Genomic DNA, 7703 nt, shown 5'->3' with positions numbered 1-7703 from the left:
ATTTTGGTACAAAAAACATAAACGTGAGCTGCGATAATAAATACAACAAGACAATGCTGTAGTTAGGTGTTTATTTCAAAACATTAGGCTACCTAATCACACAATTTAAATCTTGAAAAATCTAATTAGAGCAGTTGATCATTACAAAGGGAGAGAGTAGTGTGGTTGGGAAGAAAAACATTTAAGGAAACAAATAAGTGGTTTCTTATAAAAAGGTTAAAAAGAAAAGAAAAAGGAATAAAGTACAAGGGACAAAAAATACGTGAGGCTTCGGATCATTAAGAGAGGGAAGAAGAAGAAGAGAGAGTAAGAGGTACAAACATGAGAGAGGAAATCAGAGATAGAGAGACATATTAAAGATGAGAGTCAACCTAGGGAGAGGAGATCAGAGAAAAGAGAGAGAGAGATGGAGAGGAGAAGAGGATGAGAGGGGAGAGAAAGGGGAGGAGAAAGAGAGGAGAGGGGGGGGGAGAGAGGGAGAGAGAGGGGAGAAGAGAGAGAGAGAGAGAGAGGAGAGAGAGAGAGAGAGAGAGAGAGAGAGAGAGAGGAGGGAGAGAGAGAGAGAGAGAGAGAGAGAGAGAGAGAGAGGAGTGTATCAAAAGGAGAAAGAAAAAACAAGTGTACTGGATTTGCCAGCAACTGGCTGGATGTGACACATGATTTGGTGTCTTTGGAGAAAAGGTAACTGCTTTTCACCTCTCTCTCTCTCTCTCTCTTCCATGGTGGTGGGTTCTTTTAGATCTCTGCACAAAAGCTTAGAACTTTGCACAGAGAGAATCAGAGAAACACAAAAAAGAGTCTTACTTTATTTCTTTTTGTTTCTATTTGATAATTAAGCTATTACTTTCCACCCACCCAGTGGTCAAATGTCTTAATCTCTACTCTTCTTCTTCCCTTTGCTATGAGACTTCTGTTTATTTGGAAAAGATGAAGGGAAAAGGGAAAGTTTTTTCTGTTAATTTGACTTGAGCTTCTTCAGTCTACATCTGTTTTTTTTTTGCAGCATGTAAGGGAAAATGAGGAAACATGGATGGCAACTTCCTTACATCCTCTTCAGGTACTTTCTTCTTACTTCAACTGAAGTTTCTTTGGAGGGTTTTTGATTTTTGAGGTGAAAGTTTGAGACTTTGTTCACTTTGTGGGTAGGTGGTGGCTGTGTTGCTGTGTTCTTGGCACTTGGGTTTGCTTTCTACGTCTTCTTTGCTCCGTTTGTTGGGAACAAGATTCATCAGTACATTGCCATGGGTATTTACACTCCTCTGGTAAGCTAAAATTTGTTTGCTTGGATTCCAAACTCATCTTTGCTTGTAGATTTTAGAGATCACAATTGTGTACTTATGTCTCTGTTTTGTTTTCTTTCTATTTCTGGAAATTGCTTAGCTTTTTCTGGAAGTACATAGACTAGCGCCTCCACAACTAACGTGGCTAGCAAAATTTGTTACTTATTATAGCTAATCAGGCAGATTTGATTTATCACTCTTTCTATTTGGATCCTTATATGGTCCCATCAAGAGCTTAGAAGCTTCACTTATCATTAAAATGGTAAACTTATCTCTTGCTCCATCGTTTTAGAGATAGTAGTAGTATCCACTGGTTCAAGCATATTCACTTCTTGAGTCTTTCTTTCATTAAAGCTAAAACCTTCAACTCTTGGGTAGAATTATTTTGCATACAATGTTTTACCATCTTTACATCCATCTTATTTCAACTCGTATGTAATTTTTTGGAACTTGTATTTTACCTTCTCCTCTGAGAGATTTACTTGAAGTCAGTGATATTTTTCTTTGCAGATAACGTGTGTGGTTGGACTGTATATTGGTGGCGGCTTCAGATCCTGCAGACCCTGGAGTTTTCAGGTCAAAGAAGTACTTAAAATACCTGAAAACGAGAAATTTCCTCAATCAAAGGGCACAAAAGATAGTTGTGGTGGATCAGCTATAGGTGGTGCTAAGTCTCATGACAGCACATGTGTAAAGGATCAAGAAAATGGAACTAACAAGAAACATGAGTCATCGCAAAGATCTTGTCTCCTGCGTGTGCTTTGCTCTCCTTGTGCATTGATTTGTGGTTGTTGCAGCGGAGAAGAGATGATCTTCTGAGCAGCAGATGAGTGAGGATGGGATGTTCTATTGCAGTCTGTGCGAAGTTGAGGTCCGATTACACTTGAAACCACAAACTTTCTTCAAGAAAGCTCTGCATATGCTCAGGACTAATTATTCTGGTCCGTTTGCAGGTCTTCAAATTCAGCAAGCATTGCAGAGTTTGTGACAAATGTGTTGACCGTTTTGATCATCACTGCAGGGTACTAAAAGATTTTCCCCGCATTCTATTTAAAAATTTCTCACCTTCTTTTGCTTATGGACTTGTGTGTGTGTTGTGTAGTGGCTAAACAATTGCATTGGCAAGCAGAATTACAGAAAGTTCTTCAGCCTCATGGTATCAGCTATTTTCTTGGTAAGGCTGCGTTGATCTTTCACCACTCCATGAAAATTTTCTCTCTTCTGTTAATGATGTGTTCTAAATTGTTCTTCCTTTTGAGGCTTGATCTTGCAGCTCACTATGCAATGGTCAACTGGGATATTTGTGCTGGTACTATGTCTACTCCGAAGGAACCAGTTCAACACAGACATTGCCTTAAAGCTGGGAAGCAGCTTCTCGCTAGTTCCATTTGTTATAGTCGTTGTAAGTTAATCTTCTTTATACAATTGATCTTCCCTTATTGTCTCTTGAATGCAAGGTGTGAATGTTTTTTATTCTCTTGCAGGCTGTTTGCACTCTATTGGCAATGCTGGCAACGCTACCTGTTGCTCAGCTTTTCTTCTTCCACATTCTTCTCATCAAAAAGTTTGTTACCAATGCTCGAGTACACGCCAAGTCTTTGCTCTCTAACTAAATGAATTTCTCTTAACAGGGAATCAGTACATACGACTACATAGTTGCACTTAGGGAACAAGAGCAAGAGCTAGAAGAAGGTGGTGGAGGTCAACAAAGCCCTCAAATGTCAATGATCAGCTCATTCACTGGTCTAAGTAGTGCAAGCTCCTTCAATACATTTCACCGTGGAGCTTGGTGCACCCCACCGCGTCTGTTTGTTGAGGATCAGGTATCTTGTTTGTTTGTTTGTTTGTTCACCGCATCATTCACCAATTTGGTTTTCTCTAATATATGTGTGTGTGTGTGTGTTTCTGTGTGCAGTTTGATGTAGTTCCTCCAGAGAATGCTTCTGTAAGTTCATATGGAAAGAAGACAGTGGTTGAGAAACGCGTCAAGAAGAAGACGCAACCTGTGAAGATCAGTCCATGGACTCTAGCGCGTCTCAATGCAGAAGAAGTCTCAAAGGCAGCAGCAGAGGCAAGGAGAGATCCAAAATTATCCAGCCTGTGGAGAGGAGGGAAGCAAGCAGCAGCGACCGTAGAATGTTCCCGGCAAAATTTGAAGCTGCTAATAGTAACGGGAGCAGCAGAGAAGGCAATCTAAGCAGCGCATAAGGTTACCAGCAGAATTGCCTCTGATGAATGTTCAGACAAGAGTTGCCTCTATGGAGACATCAACTAGCTCAGGGCTAGGTCCTCTTCAGCTAGAAGCAAGAAGCGCGTTTCAGACGAGCCGAGCAATGTCAGGGTCAGGTGGTGTTATGGGGACATATTCTTCACACCAGAGAGCAGCTTAGACTCGCATGACATTCACCCTTTTAGAGTGTCGTCTGAAGCAGAAGGGGGTCGCTGCAGCTCAGTGGATTTTCTTCAGCTGTTGGTCTAATGGGTCAGAATAGAGGGCAGCAACAACAGCAATCCATGATGATGATGATGATGCCATTGTCAAGGTCTACAAGTGGTGGATACGATGCCTCTGGTGGAGAAGACAGTGATCAGGTTCCTTCTAGAAACATCCACAAATCAAGATAAGAAGTATAATAATCATCACTCCTTGAGGCATTCTTTGATAAATGGCTGGTCACATTCAAATGGATCGATCAAGAAAAGTCAACGTTCTCAGACTGTTTGCAAGGAGCTCTTAAGGGAAGCGGGGAAGAGTATTGTGTATTCTTGAGATTTGTATTGTTTAAGGTGACGAGCAGGTTGAACAGGATTAACCAGAACTTTCTTTACTTGTTTTTGTTAGGAACAAATCTTCTTTTTCTTTCTGAAAAAGATGTCAAAGTTTGCACAGTTCATATGTTGTATCTCCTTGCATTGTTGTGTTTTTGAAGGATTCGGACTCAACCTTACCCCAAGTCTCACCTTTTTTTTGTGGATAGCACTTAACTCCAGGAGAAACGCAAGTTCTTTGGTGATCATGCAATGACTATAGAAGCGTCTTCTCTTCACTTACTTGTGTTTGTCTTGTCAATGTTCTTTTCCTCACTTCCTTCCGCGTCTTACTCAGTCGCGCTTTGTAGCTCATTATTTGTTTATTGGAATCTCCTGATTTCAATGCCTATGGATGGAGACGGGTCTTCGAGGGTATGGGAATGTCCACTTCTTGCGGTATTCATTTGTGGTGATTGTATGTATACTGTTAGAAAAATTAGCAATCAAAGTCTCACGTCAGATATTAACCCAAAAAAAAAAGAGTTGATATATATATCTGGCTTAGTTTCACTTAGTATGAAACGTTTTGGAGAATAACCGACCAAAAACAAATCCGTGAGAACTTATATTAAAAACGGACAATGGCACATAATAAGCCAGAGATTGGACATCTGGTGATGGATATCTTCGTATTTGATCAGATTTGGTGTATATGAGAAGGGTTAAAAACTTGTCAGCCATTGGGCCATCAGACTCAAAATAGGGAAGACAATCCAGTCTGGAACTCTAATAATGGGTGTTGTTTAGGCTAAAATAAAATCTAGTACCAGAGTTTAGGAACACAGTAATGTCAAATGTGAACTATTGGATCATAGATTAAAGTCGACCATGATGGGATTGGTTCATGTAGTTTGCTGGTTAACATTGATAGACAGACAATTTAACTAACTGATATGCTAAGGAGGGTTTACGTGAGGAAGAGAAAGGAGAAAGAGAAGAGAGAAGGCAGAGGATTGAAGAGGACTTGAAGGAAACAGAATGACATGGCATTAGTTGTTACGATTGTTAGTGAATTGAGTGTGTTTTGTGAAGTATTGTGCCTGGTATATAAAATAACCCAAGAGGAATAAAGTTAGTTAGTTAGTTGGATAGTCTGAGGCTTGCTTCTCGATTAGAGAGCAAGATTGTATTTGGCTTAGTTCTCTGAGCTGTAGAGACTAAGAGAGGGAGGTTGGGAGGTTACGTAATCAATATACATCAAAGTTCTAACACTAACCTGCAAAATCAAGAACAAAGATTTGACTAGTATATGTTTGAAATATTGGAAGTAACGTACGAGACAGTTTGGTAATAGTAAGAGCATCCACAATGAAAGCTCTTAAAGGAATCCTTAGAGGGTGTGGAGCCCACTGTTCACAGATCCCAGTGACTACGTGGCGGCCCGTGTGAATGGTCATTTTAAAAAAAAAAAAAAAAAAATCCAAAATATCCAAAATTAATCCGAAATGTCCTTGTGCTAAGGACTCCAATGAATCTCACCATTGCGGATGGTCTAATACTAGTTCTCTTACTTGCCTGAACAGTTCTAGTTCCCGAGATCTAGAAAAGATGAAAAGAATAGATGTTGTAACATTTTTATATTCTTTATTTCATTCCCCTTTCATATTTTGTGACAAACACACAAACACAGACTCTCTCTTTATTCCTCTGTGCCGTCTTTGTTCAATAATAAGTTTTGCTATGGCTTCTTCTGCTACACCTCTCTGCTCATTCATTAACTGCACTTTCTCCCAACTTTCAAACTATTCATTTTTCTACTTTCTCACTTTTGTCCTTTCTGTTGTTTTGGGACTTTCACCTTTCCAAACTCCCAAAGCTTTTATTTGTTTCAGAGCATTTAATTTTGGATCCCTTTAACTTTTAGTCTTTTCTATTTTAATCGCAAATATAATTGTTTCTCTTAAATCATGACAATTTGAACTTAAATGATTAAAAAGGCAAAACATTTGGAGTCCCTACAAATTACTACTCTTTAGTTTTTTGGAGTGATTGGTTGTTGAAGTTTTGGTCTTGATGTGATATTGAATGTGATTGAATTACTTTAGTTGGAGTTTTGAGCTTGATGATATGATCCCCTCTCTATATTATTGGTATGTTCCAAAAAAACAAATACTGACATTCATATAAGGTTTTGTGGTTCTGATGGTAAAAAGTGAAATGATCAACTTCAAGCATCCAAACAAAAGAAAACAAAACAACAAAAAGAACTTTTTTTTTCATTTTAGGAAGAGTTATGTAAATAAAGGAGAACTTACTGTTTGGTCTTTTTAAAGTTCAATAATTGGTGGTGGCTGGTGGGTTTTGGTAATAATAATAACATGTGATAAAATTGAAGTGGAACTCAAACTAAGAACACTTTCTTAATAGTCAACAGTAAAACATGAGATTCTTAACATTATAGGTAAACATAAGAATTAGACAATTGCATTAAAATCTCATAAAATCATTTAAAATACTGCAAAAGTTATTACTTGTGAATTCTTTCAAATTCCTGAATTCAATACCACTAGTTTGGGGTAATAGAATCGTCTTGGGAGAACCACTCGAAGACCCACTCGAAAGACACAAGATGGATTCATGGATCCTCCATTAGCTTCAGACGATCTCTCGATGTATAGTCTTCTCTGTATGCTGCAAGGTGAGCGTAATAAGCCGGTCGCACAATGGAAACAGGTTTCTTGCATCTCACGAAAGTGTAACACAAGTTATACACAAGTCTCTGCAACTCATCTGAAGTAAACTCGTTCTCATCCCACAGGATGTGATAATGAGTTGGCCTGCTCGTGCCCTTCACTCCCACGTGGCTAAAAAGATAGAAATCAAACTCTTTCGGATGAGTTACCACCGTATCAACAACTGTGCCTGGAGGGATGTTCTTAAATAGCAGCTTTTTGAAAATTATTTTAAAAATACATCCTATTGATCAAAAATTCTAAAAAAAATACACATCTAACAAAATAAAACTCTATTTATCCCATTTTCTAAATCAAAATCCCAAATCTAAAATATTTCTCTATAAAATGAAAACTTTTCTTAAATAGCAGGTTTTAGAAAATTATTTAAAAAATATCCTATTGATCAAAAATTCTAAATGAATACACATCAAACAAAAAAACTTTTTATCCCAATTTCTAAATCAAAATCCCAAATCTATAATATTTCTCTATAAAAATGAAAAAATTCCTTAAATAACAGGTTTTGAGAAAATTATTTAAAAATAATCCTATTGATCAAAAAGAATACTCATCTTTCAACAAAAATTCTTGTTATCCTAATTTCTAAATGACAATCCCAAATCTACAATATTTCTCTATAAAAATGAAATATTTCCTTAAATAGCAGCTTTTAGTAAATTATATTCAAAATACATCATATTGATCAAAAATTCTAAAAGAGTACACATCTAACAACAAAAACTCTATTTATCTCAATTTCTAAATCACAATCTTAAAACTACAATATTTCTCTATAAAGATGAAAACTTTTCTTAAATAGCAGCTTATAGAAAATTATTTAAAAATACATCATATTGATCAAAAGTTTTAAAAGAATACACATCAACAACAAAAACTCTATTTATCCCAATTTCTAAATCAAAATCTCAAATCTACA

The 7703-nt window shown here is 37.3% G+C and overlaps 1 pseudogene; it reads left to right on the top strand.

Annotated features, from left to right (window-relative positions):
• The first annotated feature begins 1026 nt into the window (after nt 1-1026).
• On the top strand, nt 1027-4234 carry LOC125594087 (annotated as a pseudogene).
• Nucleotides 4235-7703: the final 3469 nt, after the last annotated feature.

This window comes from Brassica napus (assembly GCF_020379485.1).
Source record: "Brassica napus cultivar Da-Ae chromosome A2 unlocalized genomic scaffold, Da-Ae chrA02_Random_9, whole genome shotgun sequence".
NCBI lineage: Eukaryota > Viridiplantae > Streptophyta > Magnoliopsida > Brassicales > Brassicaceae > Brassica > Brassica napus.
The sequence above is the reverse complement of the archived record's forward strand: the minus strand, read 5'-3'. Positions and strand labels throughout refer to the sequence as shown.